Below are 14,494 nucleotides of genomic sequence, written 5' to 3'. Positions count from 1 at the left end.
AGGCTCTTTTTGGCACGCCATAGCTAGGCTTTTCAGCACTAGTGATAGATTGGCTTATTTAGTGACTTTATAATTTATGGCTAATGGCAGTTTCATATTAGTTAGGGAGCTGTCCAGTTTCATGTATGTTTGTGTGCCAGAGACATGAACATTCATACATCACGATACACGCAAAACAACATTTTCCTGAATGAGGCAAGAACATTTATTGTTTCATGTCGTGCAAAATATTCTTATAAATTTTTTATTTGAATAAGTTGCCTCTTCACTAGGATGAAGGAGGAAATATATCTTCCAGGTTACTAGTGAATAAGAGGCGGAAAAAACAATAAATTGTTTGGTGTTGGCGACTTATAAATCCAATATAGGGCTATTAAGTAGTTGGTGATAATACATCCAGAGAAAGTGCACAAGATTTGTGACTTGCAAAATCGTGTGATACATTTGAACAACAGGGAAAAGGTTGGATAAATTATCATATATTCTTGAAATGCGACAATGAGCAGGACATGGCATGCGAGTGAAAATGTTGTCAACAACATACATAACCTCTAAGCAAGTACTAGACCCAATAACTTTTCTTGAAAGCAGCTTACAAGCTCAAGGACATATTTCACAAGTAGAAAGATGTAATCAACACAAGAGTAGAATATAGTAAGATCCTTGCCAACTTCCAGTGAATGAAACATGAGGGTCTGAGACAAATACTAGTACATGATAAGGCTGATGCATCAATGATTTTCTTTTCTTGATGGAAATAGCTGTTTAGCACACAAACCAGGTAGCAGAGCGAACGCCAAAACATTTTGACTCCCCAGTATTCTAGGGTAACAATAGATGATGATTCAATCCAGAAGAGCAACCGAAGGGAAAATAGTGTGGAGGCAAACTACTGACCGAGACAACGACCCCAGGCTCCTGTGCTGGGGAAGGAGAAGAAAGGGTCGGGGAGGAGACGATGAGAGAGTGCAGCATCGGCCAGAGTACTGAAGGGGAGCGCCCTCGCTGGCATCGACCAAGGCGTCTGTTGCCTTTGTCCTACCATGACAAGGAAATTGCCAGAACAACACAAATGCAGCAACAGGAACTCAATTCATAACCAAATTTGTTATCTTCTTTATCTTAAAATAAAATAAATGCAACTCAGGCCCGTCCGTCCACAGCCACAGGCATACACAACGTCAATGCTTTCCTTTGTTCTTCCGTCTACTCATGTTAACCTTCTTAGTCTTCTTGCTTTTGCCGAATTGCCTCTTTGATGGCGGCTTCTTCTTCACACCTAAACTGGGCTGCTTCTTGGCACTAACCACACCGCAACTCTTCTTAGCATAGCTCCTTGACACGGGTTTCTGGTCATCCTCCTCTCCATGAGTAATTTCACTGGTGACTACTGTTATTCTAGTCCCGCCATCTTCATATGTGTTGATTTCTACATAAGCACCAAATAAGGCACAATAGGATTAACAAACATCATGCCAGTAACTGCTGTAAAGTTAATCTCATCCCTCTTACTCACCAGGAGCAGCTGCATCCATCTCATCACCATCACCATCACCGTCTTGACCATCCGCATTTTTTGATGACACGACTTTATCGTATAGAGAAATCTCTTTCTCTTGCTTTCTCTGGAAATACATAAAATGAAACTGGTCAGTAAACCCTTCAAGTCTTGTCCATATTATTTATGTGACAGGAACACGCTAGATAATCTACTTGAAATGACAGTAAGCCCAGATTCAGTGCTGTCCCTACCATTCCTGTTTCATCAAATCACCCTTCAGTCTAACAGAGAAAACTGGTTTCTTGCATGTTTTCCCATACCAGAAAGCACATGGTCGAGCTCTGAGGAATGCATTGTGTATTCCACAGCTCTAGGCATCTTCCCTTCAACATACCACCCAATGACCCAACACAACAAATCTTTGCAGTACCCTTACCTAATGTTCCACTAGTGATCCCTATCAGTTATTGGTAGCATTAACCCAAGAAAAATGCACCCCATGTAGGATACAACCATTCAGCTTTTCATTCATTCTGATGATACACTTCTTCCTAGACTTCTCCAAATGTTGGCGCCTAAGGATCCTACAGTCCGGTGGGCACATAATAATAGAGGAAACGATGGTCAATCAACCTTCTCTTGAAAATATTTGCTTTTGACCAATTATTACTAAATCAATAAAACATCCAAAGAATAATAAGAGCATCTCAAACAGATGACGTAAAACAGCGGCGGTGCCCAAAAAACTGTTATTTGGGCACTTGGCACAAAAAACCAGCTCCAGCAGAAGATGATCTATTTAGTGATGCAAAAAAATTTGAGTAGCCCCAAATTTTGGCCCAAGTGCTGCAAATATCTACCGGCTTCCTCAAAACACAAACACAGCTGCGTGAACTGCAACTGCCACGCTGAAGTTTCCCCCGCCACCACCAAACATCGATTCCGGCTAGATCTCGCCGTTGCAGCCACCGCCGCAAGTCCACCACCCGCCCCGGCCCAGCCGCCACTCCACCGCCCATTCCCGTCGCTCCGAACGCCCGCAACAACCCCCGCCGCCGTCGCTGGTTCAGGATCCACCGAAGCCCGATTTGCAGCAATTCCGGCCGTCCCCCGCCCACCACCGCCCGAAATGGCCGCGAAGTACCGGTGCTCGCCTTGGAGATCCATTAGTGGCCGCCGTGACCCCCACATGACCGCCGCTACCACCGCAGAGCTACTACTCCTTCAGAGCTCTCAGCTGCCAGACGACGAGGCGACGGCGGTTCCTGCCGCTACCCCCAGCTTGTCGACGTCACAAAGATCGCTGCTCCTTCGGTGCACCATCCCTGAGCCCATTCCTAGCTACAGCGGCGACCACTGCTCCTTCGGTGCACCACCCCTGAGCCCATTCCTAGCTGCGCCGGCGACCGCTGCTCCTTCGGTGCCCACTATGTGTTCGGCAAAAAGCCTCTAAGGTAAAAATAATTCATTTTTTCGTTTTTTATTGCGATGTAGGAGTCGATTGTGATGGAAAGTATTGTGTTGTAGATGAGTTCATTTGAATTCTCTTTGTGGGATGATTCCTCCTCCGAAGAGGAATATGAGTGGGCCGAAGGGGAGGATACTACTTTGATTATGATGGTGCACATGGAGAGGAACAACTGGCACCAAAATTTAAACCATCCGTTGGAGATGCTCTAAGAACACAGAAAAGTAGAATGCCGTGTGAGAGCTTCTCACCTTCTTGCGAGCCTCTATTCGCTTCCGTCTGTCCTTCTCCTACGTAATCCTCTGCGCCTCCTTTCTCCTCTTCTTCTTTCTCTTGTGAAACCCAGTCACGAAATCCCTATAGATCCAAGATTCACGTTAGAAAAAATTAAAAGCCCACGCAAACACAAATCGCACTGTGCCGCTACAGCCCAGAGAACCGAAGGAGGTTGCGTACCGTACTTGAGGGCTTTATTGTCGAGGGAGACGGAGAGGGCCTTGTTCTTGAGGGCGCGCTTATTGATGTGCTTTGGGACCATGAACGTTGGCATCTGCCCCACCACCACATCCTCCCCTTCCACCTCCGACGCTTCCATATCCTCCTCGTGCTCCTCCGGCTTTGGAGATAGGGGGCAACTAGGTTAGCGATATAGAAGTCACGTGCGATCACGTGAGTAAGGCGCGACTTGTGATAACTTTGTGGCAAAAACTCCTATTCTATATACCCCTCGTCAAAAAGATAATTTACGGTCGGTTTTGTTTGAAGGAAAAGGTTTTGTACCATAGTCTTATATTTTGAGACACATGGAGTATATAATAAAGAAAATAAAGCAGAAAATGCAAGCATGATCTCTAGTTCTAACAAGGGCAGACATGGATAATGCAACTTCACTATGGTAAGCGTTAGATGATTATTGTCTGTATTCTACTCTGGACAACTGGTGTGGGTTGCAAAATCTAATATTTTTTCAACCCAATACGAGGTTCAAGTTGGAGCAAACATATGCCATGTGTTAGATCTTGGTTTCACCTACAATGTTAGAAGTTGGCCATAGTAACTGCTTTGAACATTTGCAAGGCCTATATGTTAAAGCCGAATGGATGGAAGGAATACACTTTGTTTTTAGACTGCAAAGAAATCTTGCTAAAAGTGGTGGCAAGCAAATATATTAGTTTTCAAAATTCTGAAAAGAGTGTGCAAGGAATAACACATACAATGGCACAATTATAGTGGGACGCAATGATGCTCATACTTGTATGCATTGGTTCTTTCAGTGGAGGATGTGTGTGCCAAAGAAGAAATGTGACATGGGACTTACATATCTCAATGACTTTAATCTCACTATGTTGGTGAGGCACTATTGAAGGTCCCTCTCTACACCAAACCATGCGTGTATGCTCAGTGCGCCGGTAATATCATGAAGGTGATATGGTAAAGGGAGGAAACAAAGGATCATATGAGAGTTGTATGTGACTTCCTCTCATTTTCCTCCCACAAAACCTAAGCGGCTAGGGCAAACCCCTCCAGGCTTCGCCATGGAATCCATAGATTCACCTCCCCTCTACCTCCCGCTCCAACGGCCGGCGGTAGGGAGTGGAATCCTGGTGTCTTTGCTTTGCTTAGTAGTTTAGGTCAGGTTCTTTTAGTCCTCATAGGTGCGGCACTTGGACAGATGATGATGCTTCTTCTTTGAGTTTATCTTCCGGGCCCCGGTCGTTGATACATCTCCAACGTATCTATAATTTTTTTGTTTCATGCTATTATATTATCGCTTTTTATGCTTTATATGCCATCTCATATGTTTTTTATGGACTAACCTATTAACTTAGTCCCTAGCTAGTGTTAGTTCCTATTTTTTTGCATGTTTTTTGTTTTGCAAAAAAACCATACCTATCAAAGTCCAAACACGATGAAACTTTACAGTGGTTTTTTCTAGAATATAAGAGGTCCTAGAAGCTTCAGGGAGAGACCAAAAGACACGAGGGGGCCACAAGCCCTGGTGGCACGCCCTGGGTGGTAGGCGCGTTGGGTGAGCTTGTTGACCCCCTGATGCTCCTTTTGCCCTAATTTATGGCCTATAAATTCCTAATATTCCAAAATCCTCGAAGTGGGACCTGAAATAATTCTCCCGCCGCTGCAAGCCTCTGTTCTATTATGATCCCATCTGGAGCCCTTTGTCGATACTCTGCAGGAGGGGGAAACCATTGGGGAGGCCATCTTCATCAACCTTGCTGCCTACATGATGATGTGTGAGTAGTTCCCACAGGACGTACGGGTCCATAGCAGTAGCTGGATGGCTTTATCTCTCTCTCTCTCTCTCTCTCTCTCTCTCTCTTTATTTTCAATACAATGATCTCCTATCAGATCAATCCGATGTAATAGATTCATATGGTGGCTTAATTCTATTTCTAGGGGAGTGTTCCGTTCCTTTCTTTAATGGAAATTGGAATGTTGTATTACCTTCTTTCATATCAATAATAACACCTATGGTACATAGGAAAGGCCTACCAAGTATTATAGGAAAAGACCGATAACAATCAATATAAAGGAAAATGAAATCGATGGGCACATAATTTCTATTTGCAAGAATAAGCGCATCATTTATTCTATCAAAACTTTCTTAATAGTGGAATCCTCTAAGTGAAAATTAAGGGAACATTCATCCAAATCATGAAGGCCTAGCACATCACGTAAAGATTTTGGTATAGTGGAAACGTGATACGTCTCCATCATATCTACTTTTCCAAACTCTTTTGCCCTTGTTTTGGACTCTAATTTGCATGATTTGAATGGAACTAACCCGGACTGATGTTGTTTTGAGCAGAATTACCTTGGTGTTATTTTTGTGCAGAAATAAAAGTTCTCGGAATGACCTGAAAATTCACGGAGAATATTTTTTGAATTAATAAAAAATATTGGCGAAAGAATCAACTAGAGGGGATCCACCAGCTGTCCACAAGGGTGGGGGCGCCCCCCATAGGGCATGCCCCCCTGCCTTGTGGGTCCCCTGGACCTCCACCGACCTCAACTCCAACTCTATATATTCACATTCGGGAAGACAAAATCAGGGAGAAGGATTCATCATGTTTTACGATATGGAGCCACCGTTACCCACTGTTCTTCATCGGGAGGACGGATCTAGAGTCCGTTCAGGGCTCCGGAGAGGGGAAATCATTGCAATCATCATCACCAGCCTTCCTCCATCACCAATTTCATGATGCTTGCCGTGCGTGAGTAATTCCATCGTAGGCTTGCTGGGCGGTGATGGGTTTGAAGGAAATATGCCCTAGAGGCAATAATAAAGTTGTTATGTATATTTCCTTATATCATGGTAAATGTTTATTATTCATGCTAGAATTGCATTAACCGGAAACTTAGTACATGTGTGCATACATAGACAAACTGAGTGTCACTAGTATGCCTCTACTTGACTAGCTCGTTAATCAAAGATGGTTAAGTTTCCTAGCCATGGACAAAGAGTTGTCATTTGATTAACAGGATCACATCATTAGAGAATGATGTGATTAACTTGACCCATCCGTTACCTTAGCACGATGATTGTTTAGTTTGTTGCTATTGCTTTCTTCATAACTTATACATGTTCCTATGACTATGAGATTATGCAACTCCCGAATACCGGAGGAACATTTAGTGTGCTATCAAACATCACAACATAACTGGGTGACTATAAAGATGCTCTACAGGTGTCTCCAATGGTGTTTGTTGAGTTGGCATAGATCGAGATTAGGATTTGTCACTCTGATTGTTAGAGAGGTATCTCCGGGACCTCTCGGTAATGCTCATCACTATAAGTGTCGGTGTCAAAACCGGCGGATCTCGGGTAGGGGGTCCCGAACTGTGCGTGTAGACCAGATGGTAACAGGAGGCAGGGGACACGAAGTTTTAACCAGGTTCGGGCTCTCTCGACGGAGGTAAAACCCTACGTCCTGCTTGATTCATATTGGTGATATGGGTAGTACAAGAGTTGATCTACCACGAGATCAAAGAGGCTAAACCCTAGAAGCTAGCCTATGGTATGATTGTAGATGTGTATGTTGTCCTACGGACTAGAACCCTCCGGTTTATATAGACACCGGATAGGGTTAGGGTTACATAGAGTCGGTTACAATGGTAGGAGATCTGAACATCCGTATCGCCAAGCTTGCCTTCCACGCCAAGGAAAATCCCTTCTGGACACGGGACAGAGTCTTCAATCTTGTATCTTCATAGTCCAGGAGTCCGGCTGAAGGTATAATTCGGCTATCCAAACACCCCCTAATCCAGGACTCCCTCAGTAGCCCCTGAACCAGGCTTCAATGATGACGAGTCCGGCGCGCAAATTGTCTTTAGCATTGCAAGGCGGGTTCCTCCTCCAAGCACTCCATAGAAGATTTTGAACACAAAGATAGTGTCCTTCTCTGCAAAATAAGTTTCCACATATTGCCATAGAGAGAATAATAATATTAACACAAATCTAATCTGCTGACGTATTCCGTGGTGCGACACGCCATGGCCAAGCCTTTATCCAAATCATTTCATTATCCCACCTCAGCGCGTCATGCGAGGCGGTTTCCTTGGCACGTCTTGTCAAAGCAGAGACCGTGTCCCTTTATTCCGGGATTCTCATCAATACGGGCGTGGGTAACCCAACCGTGCCTTTGATTACGGTGCTTGAAGATAAGCAAGTTTTACCAGGCTGGTGGGGGCATGTAGTCGCGCCCACCCATATAAGGGGATAAGGATCCACCTTTTCACCCACGCCTTCTTCGTCCTTTGCCTATCCATTCTTGCACATTCGAGCTCCAGCGCCCAAGTCCGCACTACCACCTCGACCTTCTCCAGTCATGTCCAGAGCGGGAGGCAAGTGGATTGTCTCCTCCGTCACGGAGGGACATATCAAAAAGCTGAGGAAGGCCAGATATCTGGCTAGCAACATCGCGCACCGGCTTCCCGGAACGGGGAAACTCATCCCCACTCCCAGGCCCCATGAGAGGGTGGTATTCCTCCCTCATTTCCTCCACGGACTGGGCTTGCCTCTGCATTCATTTGTCCGGGGGCTCATGTTCTACTACGGCCTGGATTTCCACGATCTGGCCCCAAACTTCGTCCTCAACATCTCGGCGTTTATCGTCGTGTGCGAGGCTTTCCTCCGCATCCGCCCTCATTTCGGCTTATGGCTAAAGACCTTCAACGTCAAGCCGAAGGTGGTGTGCGGCAGCCAGGCGGAGTGCGGCGGTGCCATGGTTGGCAACATGGCCAACGTCCTGTGGCTCGAGGGCTCCTTTGTGGAGACCCTGAAGGGGTGGCAATCGGGGTGGTTTTACATCACCGAGCCGTGCGACCCCGAATGGGTCGTAGCCCCCGAGTTTCGGTCCGGACCCCCTACGCGACTCACCTCCTGGAAGGAGACCGGCCTGTCGTGGGGTAAAAAAGGAGAGCTGACCGGACTCCAAACATGCATCCAAACCCTGGTGGACAAGAAGCTCAAGCTTGTCAACATAGTCTAGGTTATGCTCATCCGCCTGATCCTCCCGTGTCAATGACGGGCCTTCAACTTGTGGGAGTTCGACCCCGCGCAGCATCAAACTCTAAACAGGCTCTTTGACACGACGTACGAAGATGCCTGGAGGGTGCTTTTCAAGGGCGTCGAGGCTCCCACATCCGCTGCCGAGGACCGCGGATTCAGTACTCAGCATCACGCTCATGTGGTAAGCCGTTTTTGTCCTTTTACAGGGTATCAGTTTTTCATAGTTTGACTCTATGCGGGATCTGAGTTCCCTTATCTTTGATAGGATTGGGTGGCGACGTCCGGACAGATCAACTGTCCGGCTCCTCTGCCTGAAGGCCCAGCGGATGCTCGCTTGGCGAAGCTGCTGGTTCCGGCGCCCTATGTGGTGCCGGAGAAGAAGGCCATGAAAAGGGCCATGGGGACTCGAAAGAGTGCCCGGCGCCAGGAGGTGTCGGATTAGTCATCCGACGGTCCCGAAGCCCCTTCCTCTCGTGAAGACGAGGAGGAAGAAGAAGAGACCCCTCCCCCTCCAGCGGGAGGAGAGAAGAAAAGGAAGGCCGCCCTCTCCGAGGAGGCTGGAGGGTCCAAGAAGGGGAAAACCCTTCCTCCGGACTGCTCCACCAACACCGACGACGACGAAGAGGAGTGGCAGCCCAGGGCCAAGCCCCTGGCGAAATCATAAGTGTCCGGATACCGGTGTAATTCATAGTATTCGTTTTCGCACAACTTTTCCTTATGTCGAATATGTTTATGCAGCCCACCCAAAGACCGGCTCGACGCATCGTCGAGCGGCTCACTGGACCCGTCGGAGGTGAACTCGCTTCCGACGGCTTCATCCCCCCGGCCTGCGGACGACACCAAAGTGTTGTCCCAACAGGTTCCAAGCCGGGAGGAGGTGGTCCTGGAGGCGCCGCAAGGCGACCTCCCGGACTCCAGGAGTAAAGGGGATGAAACCCCCCAGGGCTCCAAGTCCGGCTTAAGGCCGGACACAGCTCCGGAATCTTCAAGGGTTCCAGAGTCCGGTGGGCGACCTCCTTCCAAGAGGAGTAAGCCTACCGTGCCGGTGGCCTTCGTCCAACCGGAGGCACCGGGCAATATGTTGGAGGCACTCCAAGGTGCCTCCATCGACGAGGGGCACCGCACTATTATGAGTGCGGTGATCCAGAAGGTTCAGTCCGCCGAAAGCGGACTGACTGAAGCTTGTACAAGCCTTTTAACAGGCTTTGAGGTAAGTAAAGAATGTTCAAATAATGTTACCGCATAGACAGTAGCCCCTGATGCTCTGTTGGGCGTTCGGGAAGAAAAGCCGAATAGAGGATCAAAGAATTCGCAGGAGTCTAACAAAAGGAGTCAATATGCGTATGCAGGCTTCTCTGCTAGCGTCCGTCGCACTGACTGCGGAAGTGGACGTGCTGAAGCAGAGTCTCGAGAAGTCCGAGCAAGAGCTCGGGCGTGCCAAGAAGCAGCTCGAGGAGAAGGAAGGTAAGAAATACCCTGTTTGAAAATGTATATAAAAAGGTGCAATTGCAAAAAATGACAGGATTAACATGTCTATTGTAGGGGCCACGTCTGAGGTGGCGACCCTTAAGCAAGCGCTGCTCGAAGCCGAGAAGAGTGCGGCCGTGGAGCGCACCGAGCGGGAGAGGTATGAGGATGAGGTTGGCAAGGTGCGGCAAGAGCTCCAGGTTCTCATGAAGAAACATGAGAGTTTGGAGCTTGACTCGAAGATGCGGGCGTCCGAGCTCGCGGCAGCTATAGAAAATGCCAAGTCTGCCAAGGCCGAGTCCCAGAAGACCCTCCAGGAGTTGGATGAGGTGAAGAAGATTGCGGTGGGTAAGGCATTCTTTATGCAAAGCAAACACATAAATGTGAGTTACCTGTTACTTACCCGAATCCGGAGCTCTCCAGGAGCGTTCGCAGATCTTCCCCGGAGTGTATCTGATGCCGTCGCATTTTATCGAGCCAAGGAGGGCAGCTCGACGGAGAAGGTGTTCTGTTCTCAATACGCTGAGGCCGGACACCCCGTGCCCCTGAGCGACCAGCTGAAGCAACTGGTCGAGCTCCACAAGGTGGCTGAACAGGCCGTGAAGGGCCTCCTAGTTTGGCTGTGGCCTGGAGAGGCTCTGCCTGGGAGCTATTTCGGGCTGGTGCGGCGGCTGGTGGAGGCCTGTTCGAGGCTTGAAGACATCAAGCGCTCCGTCTGCATTGAAGGTGCCCGTAGGGCCCTTGCCCGTGCTAAGGTGCACTGGAGCAAGCTGGATGCGAAGAAGCTTGTGAGGGACGGGCCACCGCCGGGGAAAAAGCATCGCAAGCCCAAGAATTATTATAAGGATGTTCTGAAGGGTGCCTGCCTTGTTGCGGATGAATGTACCAAGGATGTATTTTTTGAGTAAAACCCACTCGTGTTATCCTGTGCGCTGAAAACTTGTTCATATGTGCTAAGCAATGCTGCTTGAATTTAAAATATTACCTTCTGTGCGGCTGTTTATCAATACTAAGAGATGGCGAGTCGTCGGCTTCTGCCCCCATGCCGCTAGTGCTGGGGTGTTCGGGGATAAACCTGGGCGCTCTTTTTCCCATATTTGGGTCCTTCGAGGGAGGAGCTCAGCCCAACGAACGAGGCAATCGGACTATAATGCATGAACACTCTCACTTAGCCATAGAATTCTATAATTTTAAATGTTGGCGAAGCCCCTAGTATTCGGTAGACCGATTTCGGGGCGCTATCCACGCCTTGGCCGGACAGAGCCGACTCCTCGCCCGAAGCGGCATAAGTCTTTAGGGACTCAAAAAACCTCTCGAACAGCGACCAACTCTCGCTTCATCATGACAGTCAGTTTTAGCTTTCTCCATTGAGGTGCTCGGCCCAGCTCAACTGGGGCACAATTGCAGTGGTTCTCTTAGTGCTACCTTAGCCGTTATAGCGGAACGTAAGGCACCAAAACATAGGAGCCGGGCAAACCCAACTATTGACCCAAAACATGATTCGGAGCCGATGCATATAATGCTATAAGTTCGGGGTGCCGCACTTGTTAAAGTGTTCGGACTTCTCACACCGTGTTGAGGGGTACTGAAGCCCCTGGCGTATTTTGGCCGTACCAAAGTGTACGGGTGCAACATGTCATGAAGGAACATATATATATATATATATTAAAAAAAGGTAATGCAAAAATAGACAAAAGCTATGCATTGGTCATTAAAATAGCTGCGATCAAAGCAGAACGATACAAGTGATGTGATAAACGAAAAGTTGGACTATTTAACATGTCTGCTTCAGGGGCAAGCTGCGGGATAGTATGCGAAACAGGTATACTGCTCGTGATAGAGACCACCTGGGATTTCCGTAATGAGGCATGGCTTGTCTGCTTCCCTGGTCCTTGCATCGTTTGTGCGGCAATTGAACTGCCGAACAAGCCTTCCAAAGAGTAGAGTCCTGGAAGTAAGAGAAAAGTATAAAAAAAGTCGGCAGCCCCTGGTGCGGTTTAAGCCGTGTTTTGGGCATGCCGTGATGGCGCCCCTCCCCCTATGCCCTTGGTATTTCTAGGGCGTAGTTATGTACGCGAAGTACTGGCGTCGCCTTTTTGCGGGGGTTGGGGTTGGGGCCGCATTGCTACGCCTGCTCGGAACGTGCCAGGCGGTCTTGTTGTAGGTTACTCCGGGCACGCTTGACTGTGTCCGGACGTTTAATGGCCGGACTGGAGAACTGCCTGGAGAGGCTGCTTTGTACTTCCGCTGCAAGGGCCGCCGTGTGCTCCTCCGTTCGGAGGGAGCGTTTGGTGTTTCCATTGACCGTAATTACTCCTCGAGGGCCTGGCATCTTGAGCTTAAGGTATGCGTAGTGCGGGACCGCATTGAACTTGGCGAATGCGGTTCGCCCGAGCAGTGCATGGTAGCCACTGCGGAACGGGACTATGTCGAAGATTAACTCCTCGCTTCGGAAATTATCCGGAGATCCGAAAACCACTTCAAGTGTGACTAAGCCTGTACAGCTGGCCTCTACACCTGGTATTACGCCTTTAAAGGTCGTTTTGGTGGGCTTAATTCTCGAGGGATCTATGCCCATTTTCCGCACTGTATCCTGGTAAAGCAGGTTCAGGCTACTGCCGCCGTCCATAAGGACTCTAGTGAGATGAAATCCGTCAATAATTGGGCCAAGAACCAATGCGGCGAATCCGCCATGACAGATGCTAGTGGGATGGTCTCTTCGATCAAAGGTGATCGGGCAGAAGGACCATGGGTTGAACTTTGGGGCGACTGGCTCTACCGCATATACGTCCCTTAACGCGCGCTTCCGCTCCCTCTTGGGGACGTGGGTGGCGTATATCATGTTCACCGTCCGCACTTGTGGGGGAAAACTTGTAACGCCCCGTGACCGATGTGCCACGTGTCCTCTAGTTATTCGTTGTTGTTGCCTTGTCATTGCTTGCGTGTCATGCATTGCATATCATGTCATCATGTGCATTTCATTTGCATACGTGTTCGTCTCATGCATCCAAGCATTTTCCCCGTTGTCCGTTTTGCATTCCGGCGCTCCGTTCTATTCCGGTGGTCATTTCTACCTTTCTTTCATGTGTGGGGATTAAAAATTTCCGGATTGGACCGAGATTTGCCATGCGGTCTTGGTTTACTACCGGTAGACCGCCTGTCAAGTTTCGTACCATTTGGACTTCGTTTGATGCTCCAACGGTTAACCGAGGGACCGAGAAGGCCTCCTGTTTGTTGCAGCCCAACACCCCTCCAATTCGGCCCAAAACCCACCAAAACCCTCTCCATCATCTAGAGCGTTCGATCACGATCGCGTGGCCGAAAACCGCACCTCATTTGGACTCTCCTAGCTCCCTCTACCTATAAATATGTGGCCTCCCCCGAAAAATCTCGCAGTCCAACCCTAGATCCAACTTTCTCCGCGCCGCCGGACATGTCCGCCCACTGGCGGACGCGTCCATCTCGCCGGCCACATCACTCCAGCCAATCGGAGTGTGCCACATCATCGCCTCCGCCGCCTCAGCCTACCGGACAACGCCACCTGTCCCACCGCGTGCCTCCCACCTCCCGCGGCCCGCCGGGCCCAGGGCAGGCCCGCCCGGGCCCCGATCCGCTCCGCCACCGCTCGGTCACCGCAAGCGTGCGCCGCCGCCCCGCGCCTGGTCGGCCCTGCCGCCTCGGCCGCCCCGTGCCGCCTCGGGCGCCCCGCACCACCGCATGCTCCGGTCGCCGTCGGAGTTGCCCACTGGCCACGGCGAGCCACCCCGCCGTCCTCCACCGCGCCTCCTCGCCACGGTCGCCTCTCCGCCAGGCCGCCGACCTCGCCGTCCGACGAGCTCCCCGACTCCTTGAAGCTCCGGTGACCACCGCTCCCTCGCCGGCCGCCTCTTCTTCTCCGGTGGCTACAGGAAACTCCGGCAATCTCCTCGGTCTGCGTGCTGGATCTGGATCTGGAATTCGGAGGTTGACTTTTGCCTCCCTAACCCTAATTTTTTGTGCCATCTTCATCATGCTATAACTCCGCATCCGTAGCTCCGATTTGGGCATATAGCATATCAAAATGTTCGTCTCAAAGAGTACATCATTTCATATCACTGCATCATTTTCATTTGAGTTCATCTTGATGCCCGAAATGCTGTTGGAACAGTGCTATTTGAGATAATTGTCAGATCTGCTGCTCCATTTAGATATTTGTCATTTTTGCCATGATTATTGTGTGCATGATATGCCCCTGAGCCCTACATATGTTTTGTTAAGGGTTTTGTCATCTTTCCAGAGGTGCAACCCATGTATTTTTGTGATGTGTGTGGTGACTAGCACAAGCTTGCCAACTGAGGCACTTGGTAATGCTGATTTCAGGGACTTAGCATTTCCCCTAAGTCCTTGACCTGTTTATATCATTATGCCATATGTTCATGTTGTTTCCTAGTGATTCGTGCATCTTTTCAGGATGATCAGTAAGGATGTTTTGTTAATATTGTAGTGCTCTATCCATCCGTGTCTTTGTTTGCATTTATGAAGCACCCTATCT

The 14,494-nt window shown here is 49.0% G+C and overlaps 1 pseudogene; it reads right to left on the bottom strand.

Annotated features, from left to right (window-relative positions):
* Positions 1 to 1,181: 1,181 nt before the first annotated feature.
* Positions 1,182 to 13,398, bottom strand: LOC125554777 (uncharacterized; annotated as a pseudogene).
* Between the last annotated feature and the right edge of the window lie 1,096 nt (positions 13,399 to 14,494).

The sequence above is a fragment of the Triticum urartu genome, chromosome 4A (assembly GCF_056163025.1).
Source record: "Triticum urartu cultivar PI428250 chromosome 4A, HENAU_Tu73, whole genome shotgun sequence".
Lineage (NCBI taxonomy): Eukaryota > Viridiplantae > Streptophyta > Magnoliopsida > Poales > Poaceae > Triticum > Triticum urartu.
The sequence above is the reverse complement of the archived record's forward strand: the minus strand, read 5'-3'. Positions and strand labels throughout refer to the sequence as shown.